This window comes from Coptis chinensis, chromosome 2, assembly GCF_015680905.1.
Source record: "Coptis chinensis isolate HL-2020 chromosome 2, ASM1568090v1, whole genome shotgun sequence".
In the NCBI taxonomy this organism is placed as follows: domain Eukaryota; kingdom Viridiplantae; phylum Streptophyta; class Magnoliopsida; order Ranunculales; family Ranunculaceae; genus Coptis; species Coptis chinensis.
In genome coordinates, this window is record NC_141457.1 from 108,974,156 (window position 1) to 109,000,260 (window position 26,105).

Here is a 26,105-nt window from a genome sequence, read left to right on the forward strand (position 1 = left end):
TATAATCGATATATATCGGTTGACTTTTTGACCATTTTAAAATATAAATCCGATATTTCCAATATATATCCGATATTTCCGATATTATATTTTCGATATATCCGATAAAATTTGACTGGTTACCAAAAAATGGATATATCCGAAATATCCGATATATCCGATATATATCGATTTTTTGGTACACCGATATATTGATCGATATCGATATTTTGGGCCTTGCCTGTAACAAGTGCAACTGGCTGTCGCTTCTGTTGAACAAGCGAATAAAGGATGACATGTTGGAAACTATTTTAGCTCGTCTACACCCTTTATCCAAGAAACTCTTAGATTTTTTTTCCTACACTTGCTTTTCTAGACAATTTTGGTTTCATTGTAAAGAGAGACAGGGGCCTTCCCTACACCCTATCCACCTATTGAGAAACTCTGGTTATCCTTATCTTTCTTAGCTCTTTTGTTTTCACAATAAGCATCCCTGAGCTTCTGCTTCGCATCGATTTGCATCCCACTAATATTCAGCCCCGTGTGCACAGATTCTATACTATCCCTGTCATTATAACTCTTGGTCAAAGAAATTGATGCCAAAGTTTTGCTATTAGTCATGTCAACAAGAGGTCTTCTATTGGATGAGATTTTACTATCTGTTGGACTGATTACCTCAGAAAGTACATAAAGTCCCTCATCTAGCTTTTCAGTTTCTTCACTAGTGCTCGTATTTTCATCAATGCGAAAACATGTTAGTTCTGGGTTTGCACTCTGCTGCTTCTCAAAATTGCGAGCGGCAGGAACTAAAGTATTTCTTTCACTGAGCATCCTAACAGGAGGTGTCCAAGGAGGCTGCCGAACACCCAAGTCTAATTGAATACTTGAGGACGGAATGAGACCGGAGTAGGAAGCAAGGTTAGATTCTTCACCTATTAGATTATAACTAGCCTTTAGCTGCTTCAAATCTTCAGCGCTGAACAGGTGCTTGTCATATGCACTCTACGATCATCAGGTCGGTAGCGGTTTGAGACATTCACAGAATAAAGAGGACACTCTATTATCACCATAAATATCATTATGTGGTCACCAATAATCTCCACATGAGCATGTGCCATCACGAAAATGATGAAACCGATTCGTATCCCGTACAATGATTTCGCGTTCTGTGATCTTAGAGATGTGCTTGGCAGCTACATGACAATCCCCACACACACGGAGGTTCTTGGTTATCCTGATAGGTGTCCCTGGCTCTGTATTTATTATGACAAAAACAATTGCAAGCTTCTCACTGTGGACTGCTAGATGGCATTCCTTGTCTTCCTCCTCCACATCATGGAGTGCAGAATTTGTCTCAGGGACATACCCTGCTTCCTTCATCTTACTAACTAACACATCTAGCTCCTCATAGATTTCTTTGGTCTGCGGATGCGATTGATCACCAACAAGAAAGGTGTGCACTCTCTTACCCATTTCTACATTGCTACATCCAGGCATTTTACTAATTCCTCTGCTTTTCATGACGGATCGGACAGCCGTAACCTCGTTCCTCCTACCTGCCTTTGCATAAATGTTGGACAACAGAACATAATATCCAGCCTGTTCGGGAACAAGTTGAAAGAGATGATCAGCAGCAACAAGCCCCAGACTCATGTTAGAATAAACTTGGCAAGCACTTAACAATGCTCCCCACAGTTGCTCACTCGACTTCACTGTCATTTGGCTGATGAACTTGTATGCCTCATCAACAAGGCCAGCTCGTCCTAAAAGGTCAACCATGCAAGCATAATGTTCTAACCTCGGAACCATTTTATATTCCCTGGTCATCAATCTAAAATAGTGCTTCCCTTCATCCAACAAACCTGAATGGCTGCAAGCGGAGAGAATCGAGACAAACACAATCTGATCAGGAACCACTCCTGATTCTAGCATATCAGAGAACAGAGCAACGGCATCTCGGCCTTGTCCATTCATTCCATAGGCTGATATCATTGAAGTCCAACATCCCGAAGCCCCATCCCATCAAATACTTCCCTCGCAGCCTGCAAGCACCCACACTTAGCATACATGTCGACTAAAGCATTACCCAAGAACATATTCTGACCCAGTCCCTTCCTAACAGCATATTCATGGATTCGTTTCCCCAGTTCCAGAGCAGACAAATCGCCACAACCAGGAAGAACACTAGCAATAGTGACTGGATCTGGTTCTAGCCCTTTGCTTTCAATCTGTGAGAAAATCTCCACAGCCTCAGTAGGTAAGGAATTATTCACACAGATAGCAATCATCACATTGTAAGAAACCAACTCCTTCATTGCCATCGTATTAAACATCTCTCTAACAAAATGAACATTAGCGGATGATGTATTTGTTACAGCTGGGAAAAGGCTAGACATAGTACCAGCATTAGGTTTCACCAACTGCGTCTCCATTTCTTTACAAACCTCCAATGCATCGTCAAACCGCCCGGAATGGGTTAACCCAGCAACCATAGAATTCCAAGACACAACATCTCTTTGACGCATTCCATCAAGAGCTCGTTGACATTTCCCATACATTGCAATTAACCCATTCCCAACAAAGAGATTTGAATCGAGCCCAGCTCTTACAATAGCAGCATGGATTTGCAACCCAACCTTTAAATTCTCTGACACCGAGCAAGCTTTGAGAACACAAGGGAAGGTATAGTTATCATGGACGAGTCCATATCTCCACATGTTCATGTAAACAAGTAAAGCCTCTCCATAGATACAATTATTAACATAGCGTCTAATCATTACATTGAAAAACACAATATTCTTGTCTGCAGCTGGAATCTCATCAAACACTTCCCAAGTAGTTTTCGGTTCCCCAAAACTCGAATAGGCCCTCATTAGCTTTATACCTATAGATGGGTTCGAATGCAGATGATCGATAACCAAAACTTGGGCGTGAAGTTTCTTTAATGTTAAAACATCTGGGCATCCTTCCAATATCTTGTTACACAAACATGTCTTTGCTTCAAACTCTTCCCAGATTGTAAGATTGGAAAGTGAGGTTTGTAGTCGTTTAGTAGTAGTTGCAAAATTAGTTGAGAAACTTGAACTAGTAGGTTTCATCACTAAACCAACCACAGGTTCAAATCATTTTCATTTTAATATTTACAAGTCTAGCTGCTTATTCCTCGTAGAAAATGAGCACGGGCAGTTCTAACTATCAAACTTGAAATGCATTTTTAGTCCCACACTGCTGGAAGAACAGGATAAGAGGGACAAGTCTCGTATAAAAAAGAGTCTATGAAATGGGTTAAAGCATACCTTTCTCGGCCTTTTGGCTAAGATCAAGTGTAGTATCTGTTCTTATCAGTTTAATATCTGATATGTGAGCCATTGGCTCACACGATATTAAATTAATTTTTGTTGGGGGAGTTTCCATCACAACAGCTTGCTGTTGGGGTTCTCATGTGTCGCTCATGCGTTGCACTACTGCTTGGGCTGGCGCACCCCTATCAATTCAGAATCCAAAATTTATTCTTGTTCTATATAATAAGAGTTTTAAGTTTTAATGTACGCAGTTTGAAACTTTGAATTAAGTTTTCAAATTTTGTGCTTACTGGCACCCCTTTCCTAAGAGGCTAAGATGCTTTGAGAACGACCTCATTTGCAGCAGTACAGACCTGGGTTTCCTTCCTCTTCCTCCATCTGTGTTGATTGTTATGTAATTTGCAGCTGCATCTGTGTTGATTGTTATGTAATTTGCAGCTGGAGGGGGAATATGGTATGTTCTGTGTTGATTGTTATGTAATTTGCAGCTGGAGGGGGAATATGGTATGTTTTGACTAACTTTTGGTGCTCTACTAAAAGGAAGTATATCCATTTCTTGAGAACATCAATGCCTTGTGTCGATGATCCGTAAGTGTTACCTTTGGCCAGTCTTGTTAGGGAATGACCGAATAACCAATTTTTGTTTCTTAATTATTTGATGATATGTATTGAAGTAATGAAATGACAATTGGTTAATTATTGTCATGACAATACCTTCCCCTTAAAACATTCTTGTCCTCAACGATTAAAATTTGGGAAGTTGGTTGCAATATGAGTCCAATCTTCCCAGGTGGCGCCATCAGGAAATGTGTTATACCAATGGATAAGCACTTGTGCAACTGCCTTATTGTGTCTCGATATCATCCTCCTAGCCAATACGGTGATCGGTTCCACTAGCATCTGTCCTTCAGAATCAACCATAGGTAAGTGAGGCATTGGTGTTACTACATTGCCCAATTTCCTTTTCAATTGTGACACATGAAAAATAGGATGAATTTTTTATCCATGTGGTAATCGCAATTTATATGCTACCTGTCCTACCTTGGCAATCACCTCAAAGGGTCCATAGAACTTAGCACCAAGCTTGAGGTTCTTTTGAACAGCCACAGAAGTTTGCCTGTAAGGTTGTAATCTGAGATAAACCAAGTCTCCCACTTCAAAAGGCCTCTCGGTTCTCATTTTGTCAGCATACCATTTCATCCTCTCCTGAGTGGTGGTTAGTGTTGAACCACCATTCAGCCAAAGGAAGCCATTTACACCAACTTTGCGGCTTATGTCCCACCATGCACCGACGGTAGTTTTATGGACAAGAGTTGGTTCTCTCTGTCTGTCCATTGGTTTGCGGATGGTAGGCGGTACTTAGATGAATCTCAGTACCCATTTCCTTAAACAAATCCTTCCAGAACGAGCTTATAAACACCCTATCTCTGTCTGAAGTGATCGAGGCTGGCAGTCCATGCAACTTGTAAATGTGGTTCATGAACTCCTTAGCTACTGTTGCAGCAGTATATGGATGAGCCAATGCTATGAAATGGCTATACTTTGTAAGCCTATCGACAACCACCATTATTACTTCTTTTCCTTCTGCTTTGGCAAACCTGTAATGAAATCCATGGAGATGTGCTGCCACGCATGCTCTAGGACAGGTAAGGGCTGCAGTAAACCAGCAGGGAACACATGTTCATTTTTGTTTCTTTGGCAGACATCACAAGCACTTACAAACTCCATCACATCTTTCTTTAGACCTGGCCAAAAGAAATAAGACTTCGCCCGCTGATAACTTCCCTGCATTCCAGAGTGACCACATACGGAAGAAGAGTGTATAGTGGCAATCAATTTCTGTCTCAAGTAACCATTATTCCTGATGTATATCTTGTCTTTGTATCTCACAATACCAGAGGCATAAGAATAATTATGCACTCCAGTGGGATTGAGTGTCAACTAAGATATAAGAGTTTGCATCAAGTCATCGCGCTCATAGCTTTGCATTACTTCTTTGAGCCACAGTGGGTGCACTGTCGACATTGCTTGACAACTAGCATGTTCTTCCACTACTCTAGACAGGGCATCAGCAGCCCTATTTTCAGTTCCTCTAACACGTCTCTCCTATTTAATTGATTGAGAGTTGAGATCATATTTAATATGGCTATACCATATTGTTTTCATAATTTGTGTGCAAGAGCATGTTGTGGGTTACTGATTTTAAGCCAGGGAAACTACTATAAAGGAAAAATTTATGGTCGGATTCCTTTCAGCTGGGGTATTGGCCGATTTCCTAAAGCTTGTGGACGTAGTTCTCTTTACCTGAAGTTTTTGTTGATTAGAAATTCGATGACGAAGTTCTTTTCGGTTGGGGAGAGTGATGCAGAACATTAGTCGAGTATGTCAGTGTCATAGGTGTGCACCTATGTTCCTTCTACATGTTATGTGCGTGTGCCCTTTAGTTGAGTCCAATCCCATGGTTGAGTCCATTAGTTAGTTAGTTGGACACATGTCGTGTTCCTATTGGTTTATGCTTTCTAGGTTTACTTTAAATAACGGATTTGTAGTTAGGTTTCGGTAGTTGTGTTTATGTGTGTGATTTGTGATTGAGAGATTCAATAAAAGAGTGATTTTTAGGCCATCTTTTAATTGTGTTTCAATTAAAGTGTAGATTTAATTAAACTGAAGCTTTCGCCAGTAAGATCTACATTAGATACTCTTGTTAGCACATAATTGGTGCAGATGTATAAACTCAAACTGGATAGGGCACTCTTAATTTAGAGGTTGATGGTTCAAATCTATCTGGATCCAATTTTGAAATGAAATCTGATTAGCTATCCACAAAAGTAGTTTCGGTTGAGTGCCATAGACTATAGCTGTTTGCGCTGTTAAATATAGCTGTTAAAATATAGATACCTTACAGCCTAGAACTAGTTATCAGGAAAGAAACTATTCTACGGTTTGAGTTATAGGTACCCGTTATTCTACATTCTTTTTATGCATCATATCTATGGAAGTGCAAGATTTCCATTTGACTTTTACTGTTATCTTTGTTTCTGGTCACAATGACTTATCTGTTTGGTGATGCCAGGGAACTGTACAAATTCTGATGCACCAGAAGTACTGCCACAGCTTTGAGAACTTCTTGAATAAAGGCAAATATCCTGAAGGCACCCAAGCCTGCTTCAAATTGTGGGACAAGCCCTCAAATGTATGGATCTTTCTTCTTATATCTTGTGCTTTTAAGTTATTAAGGAACTCTACTTAAAGACCCGCTGGATTTATAATACACTTCACATTTTCAATCGACCGACTTGAAAAAAAACTCAATAGGTTGACCCACTGCATTACAAGTATTATCTGTTTAAGTTCTGTCGCTACTTTCATGTGTTTGCTTGATCATGAAGCTATGTCAATGTGTGTACATAGGGCATAAAAGTGTGTTCCACCATCTAGAAATGGAGCAAAGGTAAGCAAAGGAGACAGTGAATTATTAACTTCAAAACCAGTTGAGGACAAAATCCCCCAATTGCGAGTAGTCAAAAGTTGTTTGGTAACATATATTCTCCTCAGTATGTATTTGGTGCAAATATATTTTTGTTAGTGTGTTCTCTAATGGATTTGTAAGCTCAAAATGGTTAGAGCACTCTTTGTTGAGAGGTTGATGGCTCAAATCCATCTGGTTCCAATTTTGAAAGGAAATCTGATGAACTATTCAAATATAATAGATTCTGTTGAACATCATAGACTATAGTGTTCTGCCGTTAAAATATGGTTATGTTTGTGCAGCAATATAGTCTCTGGCTTGAAAGTAAGCTTCTAGTAGTTTTGGTATATGTTTCTTATAAATTGTATCATGTCCATTTTTGAAGGTTAGCCAGCCTCTTGGTGATCACAGGCTAGACTTCGATGATTCCCATGTTGCACATGATGTAAAACCCTATAGAATAGAATTGGATTTGGATACCGCTACAGTTAAACTGATATATTCCGTGGAGGATGTAGTGTTTACAGGAGGCCGTTACCCCTCAAACCCTCATGAGGTGAGGTGATTGTGACAACGATTTCCTGAAGCAAACAGGGCCCTTCTGTCCTTCACAAGCATTTACAGAAAGTTGCAACATCAATCACGTGTAACTGCAGAGAATCAGATCATACTGGAACTTTGTCCCAATAAAAGGGTATCTCCAAAAGGGAATTTGAACGACAATCCAAAAGGAGTTCAGTTTACAGCAATTCTTAGTTTTGCATGATCCGTTTTGGCTACTTTTTCTCCAGTTTAGGAATGTTGTAGTCGCTGCGAGTTGAGTAATAACTCGATGGACAGTAGCAATAAAAGAGGCTACGCATGGGTGATATCAGCGGGGTGCAAACGCTGCATTAGCTGCCATTGCTGCAAAGTTCTTCTCTTCTCATGTACACACTCATTCTTTCATTTGCACTTCTTGATTGCTGGAGGTTCAGTTTCTTCCTTCCAAAATAACAAGTATAATTCGTGTTTTAATTGCATCATGAACAGTATAATGTTTTAGAATATTAATATTCATCAATTATTAGAGACGCCGTTAGTTCAGTTACTTTCGGATGATTTTCACAAAAGAAGTTTTGAATAAACGTGTTTTGATTTTCTAAGAAGCAAACCAAATTACATATGCTAGGCGAACGACCTGATCTAAACTACGCCATGTTAAGAGTAGAATTTGTGTCACAAACTTGGTGTACAGGATCAAGCCTACAAATGACAATGTTTTGTATCATGAAACTTATCTCCACATTATATACACTTGTCCTTCTTTCTACCTCTTAAGGACATCAAAATTTTCAAGCTATGTGATCTTTCAACAGGTTGTCCTTAGTTCTAGCATCATTGTTAAATCTCTGATATACCGTACGTCTTTAGAGTTATTGCTTGGGGTCTATTTGTTGAGCGTGTTATTTATATGATCAAATTGTTGTATTGAGTTAATAACTGCAACTTAGTGCTTTTGTTGGGTGAAAATTCTTGACTGCATCTAACTTTAGTTTCTCCTTCCCCAGTTTGTGAAATATGGTTTGGTTATAGTCTTCAATGTAATGATGTGGGGTTGCTACGTTAACAGCCTGAAAGCACTGTCTTCCTTGCAAGCTACAGTGACAAATTTCGCTACAAACTTCCTTTCTTCAGGTTTAGCCGGATTCTTCTTGTTTGACGAAATCATATCCACTAAGGTAAGTGACGATGTGCGCCATAATCAGTTCATTTTAGTTTCAGTAGGCATTATTTCGTTTGACAAAAACATAAATCCAATGATAGTAATACTATGCTTTTGATTTGTTACTGAAGAACAATTCAATTGTGAGGTATCAGTGGGTAGATGTGATTTTCTTGTTTGGAATTGCTTCTTGGTAGTTCGTGAAATCACCTCAGTTTTAGATACGCTTGGCATGACAAACATAGAAGAATGCATCAGCTTAAAAGGTCTTCTCTTGAGCAGTATCAAATAGAACACCAGTGAGCCTATTTCCTAAAATGGAACAACAGACAGAAATGAATGGCTAACTGTGTAAGATGTAATGTTCACTTAATGATTTGGTACATTTTATTTTCCTTCAGTTTGTGTTGGGAGCTTAATGGCGAGTCTAACAAATACTCAAGTTGAGGCTGTGGAAAATTGTTATACTTGTCCAACTCAGGGTGGTCACTACTTTGACGTCCTGGGCTTCTTTCTCAATGTTATGCACACTAACAGGTGTATGCCTTAAAAAGAGTCTAGTTTGAGGTTTTATCCCCTCTTGATGATGTAAACAGACATTATAAGAGGGGAGGGGTTTGGGTTTTGCATCTGTTTAAATTTCATGATAAGCGCAATATGCCTTTTACTTCCCAGATCAAATTATTACTTGATTGTGTGATATTTTTTGTTAGGGCATTCAGACTTTGGAAGTACAATACGTGTTTACTTCTTTGTCTTATCTATGCTTTTTGAATATATCAACAGCCGAAAAACGTTATAAAGATTTGCTTCTCTGATATGATTGCATCCCCAAGATATTGGAACAAAAGTCGGACCACCTAAAATTTGATTGTGAATTAGGTCTAACAATTGCCACTGTGACCTTATAACTTAAATATTCAGTTGTCTACTCCGTTAGTTCTCATTATTGCTAGTGTGTACTTGTTTACTTGAATCTTAGTTCAGGCAGTTTTTACCTTTTGCATTTTGATTCCAAATCCTTTCCTTCCAGTGGTTTGTGGGCGCTCTCCTAATTGTACTAGGGGTCTTCATACTAAGCAAGTCAAGTGTGGAGACGAAAACACACTCTGACTAAAGATATATGGTTCAGTCATCAATGAGATTTTTGTTACTTCTGGCTCTGCCGTTATGTCCAATGTATCTAACTGCCTCTTAGAGGAGAGGGAGAGGAGAAGATGCCCTTCCAAGCTTGAAGAAGTGAAATCTTGTAGTTGTTGACTGTTTCATTGGCTTTTTTGTTATCTGTAATTTTTACTGAGCTGATTATTATCAACAGAATTACACAAGGCTGCATTTAAAGTATTGCGTTGCATTTGGATGTGGTGTACATTAAGATTTGGGTACTTGATTCGCTATGCATAAGCTTGGAGAATGCAATTTAATGATCATTGTAAAATTTATTGGGGTCATCTGATACAGAAGTTTGTTATTAACAATTTCTTAAAATCGAGGAAATAAATCTGCATTTGTTTTACGAACCTAGAGCAAAATTTGTTACTTGAAGAAAATACTTTTTAAAATGACTCACTATACGGAAACAGAATTTGTCTTCCTCCTCCACATCATGGAGTGCAGGGACATACCCTGCTTCCTTCATCTTACTAACTAACCCATCTAACTCCTCATAGATTTCTTTGGTCTGCGGATGCGATTGATCACCAACAAGAAAGGTGTGCACTCTCTTACCCATTTCTACATTGCTACATCCAGGCATTTTACTAATTCCTCTGCTTTTCATGACGGATCGGACAGCCGTAACCTCGTTCCACCTACCTGCCTTTGCATAAATGTTGGACAACAGAACATAATATCCAGCCTGTTCGGGAACAAGTTGAAAGAGATGATCAGCAGCAACAAGCCCCAGACTCTTGTTAGAATAAACTTGGCAAGCACTTAACAATGCTCCCCACAGTTGCTCACTCGGCTTCACTGTCATTTGGCTGATGAACTTGTATGCCTCATCAACAAGGCCAGCTCGTCCTAAAAGGTCAACCATGGGAGCATAATGTTCTAACCTCGGAACCATTTTATATTCCCTGGTCATCAATCTGAAAATAGTGCTTCCCTTCATCCAACAAACCTGAATGGCTGCAAGCGGAGAGAATCGAGACAAACACAATCTGATCAGGAACCACTCCTGACTCTAGCATATCAGAGAACAGAGCAACGGCATCTCGGCCTTGTCCATTCATTCCATAGGCTGATATCATTGAAGTCCATGAGACAACATCCCGAAGCCCCATATGTCGACTAAAGCATTAGCCAAGAACATATTCTGACCCAGTCCGTTCCTAACAGCATATTCATGGATTCGTTTCCCCAGTTCCAGAGCAGACAAATCGCCACATGCATTTTTAGTCCCACACTGCTGGAAGAACAGGATAAGAGGGACAAGTCTAGTATAAAAAAAAGTCTATGAAATGGATTTAAGCATACCTTTCTCGGCCTTTTGGCTAAGATCAAGTGTAGTATCTGTTCTTATCAGTTTAATATCTGATATGTGAGCCATTGGCTCACACGATATTAAATTAATTTTTGTTGGGGGAGTTCCCATCACAACAGCTTGCTGTTGGGGTTCTCATGTGTCGCTCATGCGTTGCACTACTGCTTGGGCTGGCGCACCTCTATCAATTCAAAATCCAAAATTTATTCTTGTTCCATATAGGAGTTTTAACTTTGAGGTTTCACTAGTACAAATTTTGCGCCAGTGGTTTCTACTTTAGAAATTGGTACCCCTTTCCTAAGATATGCTTTAAGCCTTTAACAACGACATCTAGTGCATCATTTTTAGTTTTATAAAAAGAAGTACCACAAAGTAGAATAAACAATCTAGATTTCCCACGCTAAGGAGTTGTTACAGTCATCGGTTGTTCTGATTCTAAAAAAAAGACATCAACCCCTCTTCTTTAGTTTGGTTCATCACTGCGTCAAAGTGAAAGATGAATTCTGCCATGGTAAACTCCCTTCCTTTTTCTCCTTCTCTCTCTCTTTCTCTCTAACGCTATTAATTAAGTTTTACTTTTTTTTTTTTTTTATTCTCATTACTAGCTCTTAACAATTTGTTTATTCTACTTTGTGGGGATAAGAAGCAGCCCAAGTCGTTTGAGTTGATGCTCATCTTTGGCTGTAATTAAGATGCATTTGCTAATGTGAATTTTTTTTTATGGAAGAATTCATGGAGAAATTTTACTACTTCATGGAACTTCTTTTGTATCAAGTGATATACTTGCTCATCAAAACTCTCTCAATCACTTGTAAACACCAAACTTTCTCTTGAAAACCTTTCACAAATATTACCAAAACACATTTTCTCAACCCAAAAGTTTCTTCTTTTCAAACACAAATTCACAGCATTTCTTTTGTAAGTTAAAAAACATCTTAAAAACCTGTTCCATCATTGATCTGCAGAAATTATTAGAGTATCCATTGTTGGTTTATATTTACCAGTGTTTTTCCTGTTCATTAGTTTGTCCTGCCTGAAAGTGTACTCTAGTTATGTCGTGATGCAGGATTTTGAAGACCATGGCAGCTCTTTCACGTAAAGTTATAGGTAGAAACAAGAAAATCTACCACCATTCTGGCTCGTGGACTGCGGTCATACATCATTTTAAATAGTCTCTACTATGTATGTATTCAAATTTCGTTTGCTTCTTATATAAGTGGGTAATTGAACTATATAAGGGTGATACTTAATGCATTGTGTGCTGTATATATAGTATCATTATTTTAGTTTCCTCAGTAACCCATAATACTAGAATACTCATGCCCTAGGCATAGGAAAAGTTTCACGGTCTTATTGAAGGATTACGGGGAGAGCAAACATCTCAGAGAGTAGGAAACTTTGGTTACAGCCACACATACTTCTTTTGAAACAAAGATTAGTTCCCTGCCCCCATAATCAGTCTTTCATATATTTTCATTTTTGTGAGCTAATCTTTTTAATCTGATGATTTCAAAACAAGGATCCATTGTTTTTTTTTTGTCTTCAATTTGTTTTACAATACATATTTTGCTTTTCGAAAAAGAATCATATCTCTTTCTATATCACGCTAACCAATGGTTTTCCTCTTCTAAAACATTGTCGAAAAAATGACTTCTTAAAAAAAAACTCGTATGTTTACAAAAAATAAACTCACTGTTTTTTGCTTCTGTTTTTGAAAAAAATGTATTTCTCCATGATTTTTAAAGTCTTACCTATTACAACTTACTCTTTAGGGGATATTTGCGGGTACATCTCACTTGGTAGTAGAATAGTTTCATGTAGTAAGAAGCATTTGCAAAGTATTTTCTACGCTTGTGAATTTTTCTACGGAAGAATTCATTGCGTGAGAGGCGTGGAGAAATTTCACTTGGCATTTTGCTTTCCTACTTCATGGAAATCTTTTGCGTCATGTGAGACTTGCTCGTCAAGGTTATCTCAATCAGTCACTTGTAAACACCAAACTTTCAAAATATTCCTCTTGTGCTTCTTGTTTGAAAACCTATTCATCCCTTTTCTTTATTTTTATTTTTTTAGCAAATGAAATAAATCCATGATACTTCCTTTTAGAAATCTAATCAGTGATATGGCCTCCGTATATCAATTGGTTTGGAACATGCACCTCTTGCTTTTCCTTTGTTTTTAAACTTTGCCTTATTTTCTAAAACTTGCGTGTTTTTCTGCTTATTTTTTTTTTTAAAACTCTCACTTGAGTTATCATGTATACTTTTGACAGAGAATATGCTAATATCCTCCCCTCGCACTCGAGTTTCTTCAATTTGATAAAACATGAACCTCTTACTTCTTACAAATAAAACTGATGAAATCAAGCACCAAGTTTAGGCAAATATTATAGCAAGGGAGGCTTTTCAGAGAAGATATCAATTGAACATTCAAAATGTAGAGGAGAGTTAAGGCTGATGCGATTGAGTATTCAAAATGTAGAGGAGAGTTAAGGCTGATGTGTTTGGGTTGGATGCGGCTGAGATGGTAATGATTCACACTAGGCAAGAGATACAGAAGAAATGGGTATGATGCAAAGGTTGCAGTGAGGAGAGTCAGTTGTCTTGTGGTAACTTGCCTTTAGCTGTGGTATGTACATCTACATGCATTTACCATCTCTGTACATATATCTATATAAATTGTTTGAAACTAAAAACAATTAAATGTTAGAAATGCAAAAGAAAAACAAAAGTGTGACCTCTTTACCAAGGTAGGACAAACCCTGAAAACACTATTTTATCTTGGAATCTACTTAAATCTATTATTTTTGAATAGTGGAATCTTGAACTTCCATGAATATCCAGTTTATTGCTAGGACTTGCTGTGATCTTGATTCTGGGACTAAAACCCTCTCTGTTTAATATTTTTAATAATATAATTTTGATTAGTGGCTTGAAAATCTGTTGTCACATTTTTTACCACTTCGTCAGGTTATCTTGTATGGAAATGGACTTTAACTTTTCTACAAGAGTCAGTTGGTGATAGCGATCTCGCACCATTTATCGATCCTGATACACCAGTTTGGTGATAGGCTGATAGCGATCTTAATATCTAGTATTGAGTTCGGACTTGTAAAATTTTAACGCTGGTCCCATGCCATGTTTCTTTCTAAGTATCTCTTTTGTGAATGAAATACATAACAGTTGTCCTTGGTGAACACTATGCTGCAGATTATGTGAGACATTTCCAATTCCTTAGACCACGATCGCATGAGACTCTGTCCCTAAGAAAATTGTGACGACTTTGCTCTAGGATTTTTGGGTGAAGAAACATCTTCAAGTGCTAGCGGAGTTGGTAAATCCACTTTTTAACATTTATTAATAATATAATATAGGGAGTGGCTTGTAAAATCTGTATTTATCACATTTGTCCCAGTTATCAGGTTATCTTGCCTGGAAGTGGACTTTAACGGTGTCGCAAGAGTCAGTTGGGGTGATTGTGATCTCACACCATTCATGGACCTTGATACATCAGTTGGCGCTAGCGTTTTCAATAATGTAATATTGACATTATAAGTAATGTCTCTTTTGTGTCATCACTGGTTCCATGTCATGTTTCTTTATAAGTAATGTCTCTTTTGTGTGAATTGACATATATTTATTTAATCTGAAGTAGGTTTATGGAATATATAACGTTTGCCCTTATTGAACTCTTTGCTGCAGAACATTTGATGTTTCTAACCACTCACAAGCCCATGATTGTGATACTCTGACCCTAAGAAATTTGTGACGACTTTGCTCAAGGATTTTTGGGCAAGCAAACATTTCCAAGTGCTACGGAGTTGGTAAGCCCCGAAGTTGACAGTATTTAGAAATATGTAATGTTTACCCTTATTCTTACTCTTGATCCTTGCTTATATTTGTTTTTAATAGTTTTTATTGATAACCTATCTGGCTTTCAACTTTGATACTAGGTAACAGAGAAGACATAGACGAGATGTCCAACAACAGCTTAGTTGTTCTTTCGACTTTCGAGAGTTCCAAACATCAGAGACAGTATGATATCCTCAAAAGTGCCGCTTGACTGCTAAGACTAAGGAATCGTGTTGGCATCAATTAATCCTTTTTGTCTCACTTCCATAAAGGTAGTTACGCATGTATTATTTCCCTTGTACACTTATAATGTAGAATACTAATGTCATACATGTAAATTCATTATATGGTAATATCAATTCGTTGTGTCAGAGTTTGATCCAAGATAAATCATTTTCAACTACCAACATCGCACGAAAAGAGCACCGCCAGGCCATCTCTCATTACCAATGGAGTATATGTTATCATTGATGGAGACTTTCTAAGATAACATATATGCCTCAGTTTCTAAGGTAATCTTTTCGTGATACGTGACTAAGTGATTTCACTAATTAAAGCTCTTGCAGACTTTACTTAGGTGAACAGACTTGGCTAGGAATATATCAATATACTAGTATACTGTGCTGTGGTGTTCGTGAGCGAAACGGAAAGAAATCACAAGATAGTGGAGAAGAATGAGAAGGAGAAGTGTTCAATAATGATGATTGTGGAGAAGGAGAAATAGCAGGAGCAATTTGAGATTGTGAACGGAAAAAATCTCAAAGGAAGGAAAGAAATTGCGAACTGAGAGAAAAGGAGAGAAGAGAAAGAGAAGAGGTCAGACGGGCATCCATTGTAAGGCTTCCATGTGAAAAAAATAGTTCCAGTTTTGCTTGATAGGGAGAACAAAGGTACGACAAAAGACAAATTTGTATCTTACTTAAAAGTGGTTCGTCTCCTACATATGTATCCCTCCCTAGATTTCTTTTTTAATCGTGTATTTGACATAAATATAAATTTAGGAACATTTTCTCCTTGGAGTGATGTTTGAATTTCATAACAAGAAAAAAAAAATCTTAGATATCCTTGGAACAAGTAGGACATACTTCTGATTTATTTTCGTCACACCTTCTTAGTTCTTAAGATGTGAAAAGTTTCCCTGGGTGTTATAGCAAAGAAGGGTTGATTGGGGAGCTCTTCTTGCTATCATGGTTAAACTGGGTTTCTCGAGCAAGTGGATAACTCTAGTGGAATTCTGCATATCTACAGTGAAGTATAATGTCTTATTGAATGGGTCTCCCCTGGAGACTATCACACCTTGGGGGACTTAGACAAGGGGATCCCTTTGTCCCCTATCTCTTCATCATTCTCACCGAGGCCTTGTCAAAACTTCTTCTTCAAAGTTGCACAAGATATCTCTGCATTAAGATCTCGAGGAGGGCACCTAGTGTTTCACATATGCTTTATCTTCGACGATCTAATTGTTTTTGAAAAACTTCCCTTTTGAAGTTCACAAAAATCAAGAAGATTATGGACCTTTATTGTAATGGCACCGGTCGGATGGTGAACTTGGATAAGTCCGCTATTCTTTTTAGTGGAGGTACTTCTCGAGACACCCAAGAAGCTATTATGCATACCCTTTGGGACCTATGTCCGTGAGAGATAAATACTTGGGTTCTCCCATTATTTTCTCGACATCAAAAATCCAAGACTTCAGGTTTTCTTTTGGATAAAGAGGGGTCATTCTCAAATTGGCAAGGAAAAACTGCTTTCACAAAAGTGTGCAAGACTATCCTAGTTCGGTTGTTTTGCCAGGCCCGTGCAAAACCTATTTTTACTCTATGTCCGCCTTTTATCTACCTCTTTGATATCACCTCTAAAATGGATAGAGCTTGTCGTAATTTCTCGGTGGAATAATGCCGATAGTAATGCTATTCATTTATGCACATGGGATAAGTTATGTATGCCTAAAAGTCGGTAGGGGTTAGAGGGTTTAGAGATTCTCATCTCTTTAATCTAGCTTTGCTATGTAAACTATTATTGGAAGGTCGCCTCTCGAGAAATCTTTATGGAGTGATCTTATGCTTGCCAAGTATGAGAAAGATCCGACTCTTCATAATCATGCTAACCCTCCTCCGGGTGTCTCCTATCTCTAGAGGTTTACAAAAAGTTAAACGATTTGTAGAGTTGGGGGGCTATCCGAGAGTATTGGGGATGGTGCTTACGTGAAATTGGACCGATCAATGGATTAAGGTAATGGATAAACCATGCTCTCTCGATTGACATGGTGGTGCCTCCGCCACCTTTGGTGGATCTTAATCTTCTTGTTAATGAGTTCATTAATCCCGATGGTTCTTGGGATTGTGTGGGACTCCGTGCTTTGGTTCCTAGTCTAGTTCTAAACTCTATTGTGAGTATCAGTGCTAGAGCCATCTTCTTCGATAAGTTGATGTGGAACCCTCGCAGCTTAATGGGAGATTTTAAAAGGAAATCGCTTTCAATTTTATTAAAAGCCTTCAGTAATATTGGCCGTGTTCTTCCGCTTCAACAATCACATGATTTTATGATTATTTGGAAGCTGAAAATTCCCGCAAAGTGAAACTTTTTCTATGGAAAATTGCAAATAATCTATTATCTCGGGGCTACTCTTGAGCAACATCATGTTCCCGTGGATAACCTGTTGTGTTTTCTCGCAATAATCATGTCGAGGACTTCCAACATCTCTTCTTTACTTGTCCTTGGACTTCCGTGCTCTGTAGTTCTCCCCTCTTGGGTTTGGTTTAAGGGGGATTGTGATGCTTTTGAAACACAAAATTGGTTTAATTACTTTTCGAGTAGAGACAGCCAGCTTATGAAAATTTATCTCTATATGCTTTCTCTCTTATGTACAACATACGGTGGCATCGAAATGAGTGTAGGTTTAGCTTTATGAAACCTAACTTTATCTCTGCCTTAGAAAGCTTTCTATGCTTGGCAAGAGTTGACGACCGGAGAGTGACGCGTTTACGATATATCTCTTGAGGTTGGTTTACCTTGCATAGAGGAGAATTTTTGCTTATCTCCTTTCGGTAAGGTTAAAGTAAACTACACCTTGGTTTGTTTATGTGTGCTAAGAAAACAAGTTATTGTCCTGCCGTGATTATTAGAGACCTGGAATGGAGGGTGTATTCTTTGCAGCCTAAGATCGAGTAGAGAGCTTTATCAAAAACTGAAGCACATTTGTTAGCGGTGAGTTTGCGAAAGGAACTTGTGCGGGCATTTGGGTGGAAGCTACTTTTGAAGGCACCGTGAAAGAAGTTACTAGGATTGATGGAGCTGGAAAAAATTCAAATTGGACTCGAATGCTATGATAGAAAGCATTCATGCCTCTTTAAAGTTCTTTTTTCGTTTTTGTTTTTTAGAACCACTTCGTGAATCGGTAATTCTTGGTCAATGAGTTTGGCCGACTGGGCTAGATCATATGGACCAACGGACTTTTATATGTATTCTCCGGATGCTATTATGCAGGTTTTAATATAAATATATCTATGAAGTTTTTATCAAAAAAAAAAAAAAAAAAAAAAAAAAAAAAAACTGATCTTGTCTCTTGAGTTACAAAAGGAACAATTGATGTTACGCTATATGATTTTTCCCTTTCTTCTGCTTTATATTATTTACAGGTTTGCGCTGGAGCACTCTCTGGCTATTGGAAAGTCGTCCGCCTTCTCAGATGTGGTCCTCAACTTCCTGTCATTTACTTCTCTCAAAGGGTAAGCTAGCTATGACGTTTAGGGAACTGATCTTTTGGGTAATCACAACTGTTTGGTCTCGTTCATAAAACAAATGAGCAAGCAATTACTACAATTACTGAAAAATCTAATTTTTGGTGAGATAACTACTAAAAATTAAATTTTCGGTGAGATGTTTGGGAAAAATAACTGTGAGAAGCTTAATTTCGGTGAGAGATTTGAAAAAGTATGAAGCAAAAAAACAAAAAAATGGGTGGGCCCCTTCACCAAGAAGTGGGGTGGGTGCCTCGATGAGGGGGGTTTCAGCCTCAGTGAGGGGTCGTGTTTCACCTGCTCATGTCCTCAGCTTGGAAGTGGGGAGGTGGGTGGGGATACCTTGTCGTAAGGGTGGAATTCGAGCTAAACAAGCCGAGCTTTACTATTCTCAAGCTCGGCTCGCTAATTACACGAGCTTTAAATTGAGCTCGAACTCGGCTCATATATAAACGAGCGAGCTCGCCGAGCCCGAGCCGCTCGATTATTTTATACTATAAATATGTTATTTGAGCTAAACGAGCAGAGCTTCATCAAGCCCATTTGTTACACGAGCTTTAATTTGAGCTCGAGCTCGGCTCATATAGTTAAACGAACGAACTCAAGCCGAACTTAAACGAGCCAAGCCCAAGCCGATCTCCGAACCCTCGGCTCAAATTCCACCCTTACCTCTTCGGGGGGGTTACCACTCGCGTCCGAGTCCTTGGCATACGTTTTTGGTACCAAACTTAATAAAAACCTTATTAAAAGGCGATGTGGGACTATGTTTTCTTTTTTTTTTCCCTTCACTACTACTCGCTCAATCCAGTGAGGCAAAAAAATTCCAAATAAAAAAAAAAGGTTTTGAAGAAAGAAGGTGAAACAGTGATCTCGACAAACAGACCCTGAGAGTGATAATAAAAATTGACATGGAAGCTCAACGCTCCGTTTCTTTGTAGCTTAACCGTAGAGGAGATCGTAATATTCAGCAAAGCGAAAGGTAAAAACACTTGCTTTATGGTCGATATGTATTGCGGCGGTTTCAAATGTTCAAGTGAGTTGTATGGTGAATGGCAGATGTTTTAAATGCTTTCTTATCTCCTTCTGGACGAATGTCGCCAGATTATCCAATGAAGATTATTTGGAAGAAGCTAAGGGTTTTATACGTTTGTTTTTTGTCGTGGGCATTGTATGGATGCTACTCATTCTCACCGTGTTATTGTCTCACGTCTGGTCTTTCCAATCTTCTATTAGCTTCTTTTCAGGTATGTTTAAAACTGTATAGTTGTACTGTTTCGTTGTTTTGTTTATTGTTCGATTGTGGTTTGAGAGTATGATCAGAAGAGTAATGCGTGCTTCAGCATTTTTAGCATTTCCCTAACTAATAATTCTTTATCTAAAACCTCCTCCCCAAACTTTTTTGGCGTGTGCAGCAATATGTAATAAAGATAGCAAGGTAATTGTGATGTTGGATACAATGGGGCTGTTACCAAAACCACAACATCGTAAGTATTTGGGGGTACATGCTTTTTATACTCTTTAAATTGCAATTCTAAGTTAATATTCTGATATTTTTGCAACTAGGTTGTGCAATTCCTGTACTGGATGACCCAGACGCTGTAACTATTCCAAAGAGTAGAACTCCGGATAAAATTGTTGAAAATCTCTTATATATTTCAGAATTCAGCTCCATTTTCTGGAGGTTTTGTAAAGAATAACTCAGTTCCACTTTTTGGAGGGTACCAGACTTGGACTCAGCGAGATAATAGTTTTAAATTAAACTCGACAATGAAGGTAAATGAAACTTTATTGGAGTTGTTTATTTTAAATCTCCGTGTTGTTGTTTTTTCCTGTCTACCTCTGTATTCTTAAAAAGATAGTAAGGATGACTGTGTCACGATCATGGAATCTTGTTACTCTACATTTTTAAACTTTGCATTTTAGTTAGTTTTTAAACAAAGTATGGTGAATGGAGGTATGCTCTCGAGTTGTAAATGTCCTTTTTATGGATTCAGTTATGTGTATCCTATTCTGTAAGACCTGGCCATGATTTAGTTCTACTGAATGTCAGGACAAATATGACTTTTCTAATATCTATATACTTGCTAATTTTGTGGAACGCCATTCATCTTGATTTCGTGAAAATTTCTATGTTGTCAAGCTAAGACTTAATTATATAAGTGGCTAAGAATCACAACATTGTAGTGTACCAACTATTGACATGCACTAGGCATTAGTCTGTGGGGGCATCTTCATCGGATGCTACATTGTACTCCATGTACTGGATAAATTTGACGTCTGCAGATGGATTTCTGATCTATTTCCCACTAGCCACAAACTGGATTCGCTTTTTGAGACATTGAGAGTTATAGACACTATGTTTCACCTTTGCTTTTTTTCCTCTAAGCATGCCTCTTGCTTAGGTTTCAATACTTCTAGTTGAATGTGGTGTGCGCGGTTTGCTTTATTCATTTTTTGAGACATTGCGAGTTATAGACACTGTGTTTAACCTGTGTGTTGTAAGGATCACGCTATCATAGATGTTACGCAAACAATGACCCCCGATACTTATAAATAAGGGAGCATTCACTTGGAAATCTCACAACTCGGAATTCTGTTAGGTTTTTTTCGAGAAGGAGCGATGATATTGCAATGATGATTTAAATTCTCCACTATTCCAGGTCTGATTTACCAACAAAAAGAAGTAAACCTAATAATTCTGAATTCTGATTTAAATAACTTATAATATCAGTCTAATAATTGGTTTGTTGTTTTCATTACCCAGCGCATCACACCCCACTAAGAGATCACAACAACTACTGGAGCTCTATCTCAAATTTGAAGTTTGACTGTTGGGTATTGTCAACTGTGTCCTAAATCTTTTTTTTTTTTTTTTTTTATCTATCCCTATTATTCAGCAATCAAATCTAAAGTTTCTGATTGCATATCCTTCATGACACATTACGTCAAGTGTATAAGGCTGAGGTTGACCTTAAAGTAATTACAACCTAGAGGGACATTCACCTGCTATTTGGGGTCCTAAGTTAGGAAGAACCTGTTATTCACGACACTTGTGATAATACACGGGGAAGTTAAATTAATATACATCTAGATAAGTTACTTTTTATTCAAGGTCTGATTTATTTATACGTATCTCATATTGATTATTCACTTATTTTACTAACGTTGACGTCGCTAAAATCGATGTTAAGGAAGCATATGCTGAGCTCGGTTGGTGCTGAAACCTCAATTTGTGACGTCTTGTGTATATGTGTTTGTTGTTAATACTGAAGTGAAAAAGGCGAAGGAGTTTGATCTAGGACTTCTTTTATTAATGTTAGCAGCCAAAACCTTGTGCGTTTACATGTTTCGTGTGAATACAAACGGATCCAGTTATGCTTGATGTGGGGAAAAATAATTTGACAAAAGACGAGTTGGGGACATATTGTAAAGTTGTTCCTGTCCTATATCTCTCACTCTCTCGCTCCCGTAGGTTTTATTTTCTTTTAATGTTTTCATTTTTCTTTTTTCTAATCATGGATTTGATATACTTGTATATTTAGGCACCTTCTCTCATTGGAGTGATGTTCGGTTTTTAGAATGTGAAATTCAAACCTTAGAGATCCTTGGAATAAGTCGTCATTGTTGTTAACTAAGGTGAGTAGTGGTTAGGGTTTTGTTTTATTATAGTCATATTTTCTTATTTCTTTAGATGTGAACGGTTTCACTTGGTGTTCTAGCAATGAAGGTTAAAATGGAACCAGTTTTGACTCTTGAGTTGCAATAGAAACAATTACCGTTATGCTACATGATTTATTGCCTTCTGCTTTATATCTTGTGAGATAATGCTTTACAGGTTTGGGCTGGACCACGAACTCTCAGGCTAGTGGACTGTTGTCTGCCTTTTCAAATGAGGTCCTCGACATTCTGTTATTACCTTTATCAAGGGTAAATAAGCTATGACATGTAGGGAACTGATGTTTTGGGTCATATTGCAGATATGGGACAAACCTAAGCAAAGTATATGTGTAGTCCAAAGTTTTTTGGTTACAAATACTCTCATTATACATATAAGGTGCAAACACATTTATTAATGTGTGTTCTCTAATGGATTCATAAGCTCAAAATGGTTAGAGCACTCTTAGTTGAGGGGTTGATGGTTCAAATCCATCTGGATCCAATGACGAAAGGAAATCTCACACCCCACTAACCACACACAAAGGGATCACAACAATTGGAGTTCCATCTCGAATTTGATGTTAGACTGTTTGGTATTGTCTACTGTATCATAAATCTATTTGCTAGATTTTTATCTCTCCCTATACACAGTAATCAAATCTAAAGTTCCTGATTATATTATTCCTTGATAACACATTACGTCAAGGCATTCAAGGCTGAGGGAGACCGTAAAGCAAATACAACCTAGAGTATCGGGGAAAATAACTCAGAGAACTTTCATGACACTTGTAATAATACATGAAGAAGGTAAATTAATATACATCTATATAAATTACTCTTTAATTCAAGGTCTGATGTATTTATATGTATCTCGTATTGATTATTTACATTGTGGTCGCTAGAATAGATGTTAAGGAAGCATATGCTGAACTCGGTTGGTGCTTTCTGTTGGTGCTGAAACCTCAACTTGTTAACGTCTTTCGTATATGCGCTTGTTGTTAGTATTGAAGTGAAAAAGGCGAAGAAGTTTTGTCTAGGACATCAGTCATTAATGTTAGCAGCTAAAACCTTGTGCGTTTACATGGTTAGTGTAAATACAAACACATCCAGATATGCTTGATGTGGGGAAAAGAAATGTGACAAAAGACGAGTTTGTGTCATACTGTAAAGTGGCTCCTCTCCTATCTCTCTCGCTCCCAACATTTTGTTTTGTTTTGTTTTTATGTTTTTTTATTATTTTTCTTTTTCTAGTCGTGTATTTGATTATTTTGATATACTTCTATGTTTAGGCACCTTCTCTCATTGGAATGCTGTACGGCTTTTAGAGCTTGAAAATCAAACCTTAGCAATCCTTCGAATGAGTCATCATTGTTGTTACCTAAGGTGAGTAGTGGTTAGGGTTTTGATTTATTTTAGTCCTATTTTATTAGTTCTTTATATGTGAACGGTTTCACGTGGTGGTGTTCAAGCAATGAAGGTTAAAATGGACAAAAATGAAGGTCTTGACTCTTGAGTCACAATTCTACGTGTAGTCTAAAGTTGCTTGGTTAAAAATTACTCTGATTAGTACATGTTTGGCACAAATATATGTATCAATTTGTGTTTTTCAATGGATTCATAAGCTCAAAATGGTTAGAGCACTCTTAGCTGAGAGGTTGATGGTTCAATGACGAAAGGAAATCTTATCAGCTATTCACAAGTTAAACTTTTATCTGTTGAATACCTTTGTGCTGTTAAAAGATGTATAGATTACAGCTGATAAGTGGTTATGTTTGTGTTGCAAAGTCTCCTGTGGAGCCGAAGCGTTAGCAAGCACATCCTTCAGCATATCACGGAAGAAAGTATTCTGTGTCATTGAGTTATAGGCTTCCGTTGTTCTACTTTCTTTTTATGTATCACATGAATGCCAGTGGAAGATTTCTATTTTGACTTTTAATGTTATATTGTTTTCGGTCTCAGTGGTTTATCTGTTTGGTGCTTCTCTTGTGCCGCCAGGGAATTATACGAACTCTGATGCACCAGAAGCACCTTTACAGATTAGAGAACTTGTTGATAAAGGCAAATATACTGAACTACCGAAGCCGGCTTCAAATTATACTGCACTTGTGAGTTAAGTATTATAGAACTCTACTAAAAGACCTAGCTGGTCTGAAATTATTTTATGTTTTGCATTTTTAATGGACCAAGTCCAGATTAGTTTGAAGGTTGTCCCGCTTTACGAAGTATTATCTGTTTAGTTGATCACAAAGCTATGTCCATGTAAGGTACTTAGGGGAATAAGACTTTTCTAAGTGTGTTCCTCCATCTATTGAAAGATACTATGAAGCATCTATTACCGTTGTATGGTCACACATTATAATATTTAAGAATTGAAGGTTCAGATGCTTATTAACTTATTATTAATATTATTTCCATGCATAAATGTCAAACTTAATATTTTCTTGGAATGCACACAAGTCTTTGTATGAGGTCTTTTCTTTTCAATTTCCTAGTAAAATATTGTTCTTTTTCTGTTTAATCGATTGAACCACAAGCTTTAAGTAGTTTTTGTTTATGTTTCTTATAATTTTATCATGTCCACGTTTGAAGGTCTACCAACCTCTAAGTGATCTCAGGCTACTTTGATGATTCCCATGTTGCATATGTTGTAGATTCCTATTGAATAGAATTGGATTTGGATACAGCTGCAGTTAAACTGAAATGTTCTGTGGGGGATGTTGTGTTTACGAGAGACATGTCACCTCAAACCCTCGTCAGGTTATTTTGAAAATGATTCCGACAAGTAGTAAATAGGGCTCTCTGTCCTTTATAGTATCCCTAGACAGCAAGTTGCATCATGAATCACGTGTAAATTGCAGAGTCCCTGTAAAAGAGTCCCTCCAAAAGCGAATTTGAATGAGACTTTGCAGGAATTCGGTTTACTGCAATTCTTAGTATGTATGATATGTGATGGCTTGGGAGTGCTACAGTTACTGGATGATAGAAAATTGAAGGTTGACGGTGAGCAGACTTGGCTGTATTGCTTTTGGTAGATTCATCTTAATTTCATGGACATCTTACCAAGCCAGCGGATTCTTGAATCTCACTACACATTTTCTTAATCACCTGATGCATTAAATTCTGTAAAAATGACAGTATACTCAGATTTATGCACATCATTTGGATGATTATCGGAAACTTTTTCTTAACTCTGCAGCTTTCTGAAAGCTCTCAGAACGGCGAAGCTGATTATTTTGTTATGGAGTAACGTAACTCATCTGGAATTGATTCTTTGCAGAGATCAAATCAACCGAGATTTGGTTTCAACTGCAGGGAGGGCAAAGTCCTTCAAGTTATATGAAGCTCCTTCTTTAGTGGAACCTGTCGATATTTGTGTACCTCATCTTGAGGGCCAGGAACTCAGCCATCAAACCTAAAGGGAATATGGTCATATGGAACAAGGATGTTGAGCCTCTGACCATTCAAAAAAAGAGAGACAATGTTGAGCCGGCAATGGAGTACGTTTTGGTCTCTCTTTGAATTAATATATGTAGTTTGTTTTTGACATGGAATCTGCATTGTCTAAAATTCTTCTATCAATGCATCTTCTGAATGTGTTTTCCTTGTTCGATATGGCGATAACTCGATAAGAAGTTCGTTCATCAACTTGTCGTTATACTCCATTGTTTGTGTTTCCATTTTATTACCTTTTGATACTCACTTCTATTTAGAAGTGCTGATGATGACACAATTTTAGAGTTCAGACAAATCTTAATCCACTCCAGCATATTGTTTTCATTCTATGTAAATATATGCGCTTCATTAAATTTGTGTACTTTGTTTGTAATTGGCTTTGGGAAAGTTGCAGCTACAGAGTTGTGACTGTTGGCTCATATCGTAACGAAGGAAGCACCCTCCAATTTCATAGCGCCTTGGGA

General features: G+C 37.8%; 1 long non-coding RNA gene, 2 other non-coding genes and 2 pseudogenes across 4 annotated transcripts; 4 read left to right on the forward strand and 1 right to left on the reverse strand.

The window, feature by feature from the left end:
* Window positions 1-225: 225 nt before the first annotated feature.
* Window positions 226-6,195, reverse strand: LOC147520381 (putative pentatricopeptide repeat-containing protein At3g49142 pseudogene; annotated as a pseudogene).
* On the forward strand, window positions 3,272-3,466 carry LOC147520382 (U2 spliceosomal RNA). The gene has a single exon (XR_015214498.1). It is a non-coding gene; the product is annotated as a U2 spliceosomal RNA (small nuclear RNA).
* A 140-nt stretch (window positions 6,196-6,335) lies between the features above and the next one.
* On the forward strand, window positions 6,336-9,906 carry LOC147520383 (uncharacterized; annotated as a pseudogene). The gene is made up of 4 exons (XR_015212601.1): window positions 6,336-6,474; window positions 7,136-7,679; window positions 8,301-8,471; window positions 9,489-9,906. The product of XR_015212601.1 is annotated as an uncharacterized LOC147520383 (transcript).
* Window positions 9,907-10,746: 840 nt separating this feature from the next.
* On the forward strand, window positions 10,747-25,968 carry LOC147520384 (uncharacterized). Its single transcript, XR_015212602.1, has 15 exons — window positions 10,747-11,451; window positions 12,007-12,122; window positions 13,213-13,568; window positions 14,150-14,273; window positions 14,355-14,494; window positions 14,642-14,763; window positions 14,893-15,063; window positions 15,164-15,681; window positions 18,430-19,775; window positions 19,944-20,015; window positions 20,095-20,304; window positions 21,132-21,191; window positions 21,296-23,571; window positions 24,184-24,293; window positions 25,385-25,968. It is a non-coding gene; the product is annotated as an uncharacterized LOC147520384 (long non-coding RNA).
* LOC147520385 (U2 spliceosomal RNA) lies at window positions 10,930-11,124 on the forward strand. Its single transcript, XR_015214494.1, has one exon. It is a non-coding gene; the product is annotated as a U2 spliceosomal RNA (small nuclear RNA).
* Window positions 25,969-26,105: the final 137 nt, after the last annotated feature.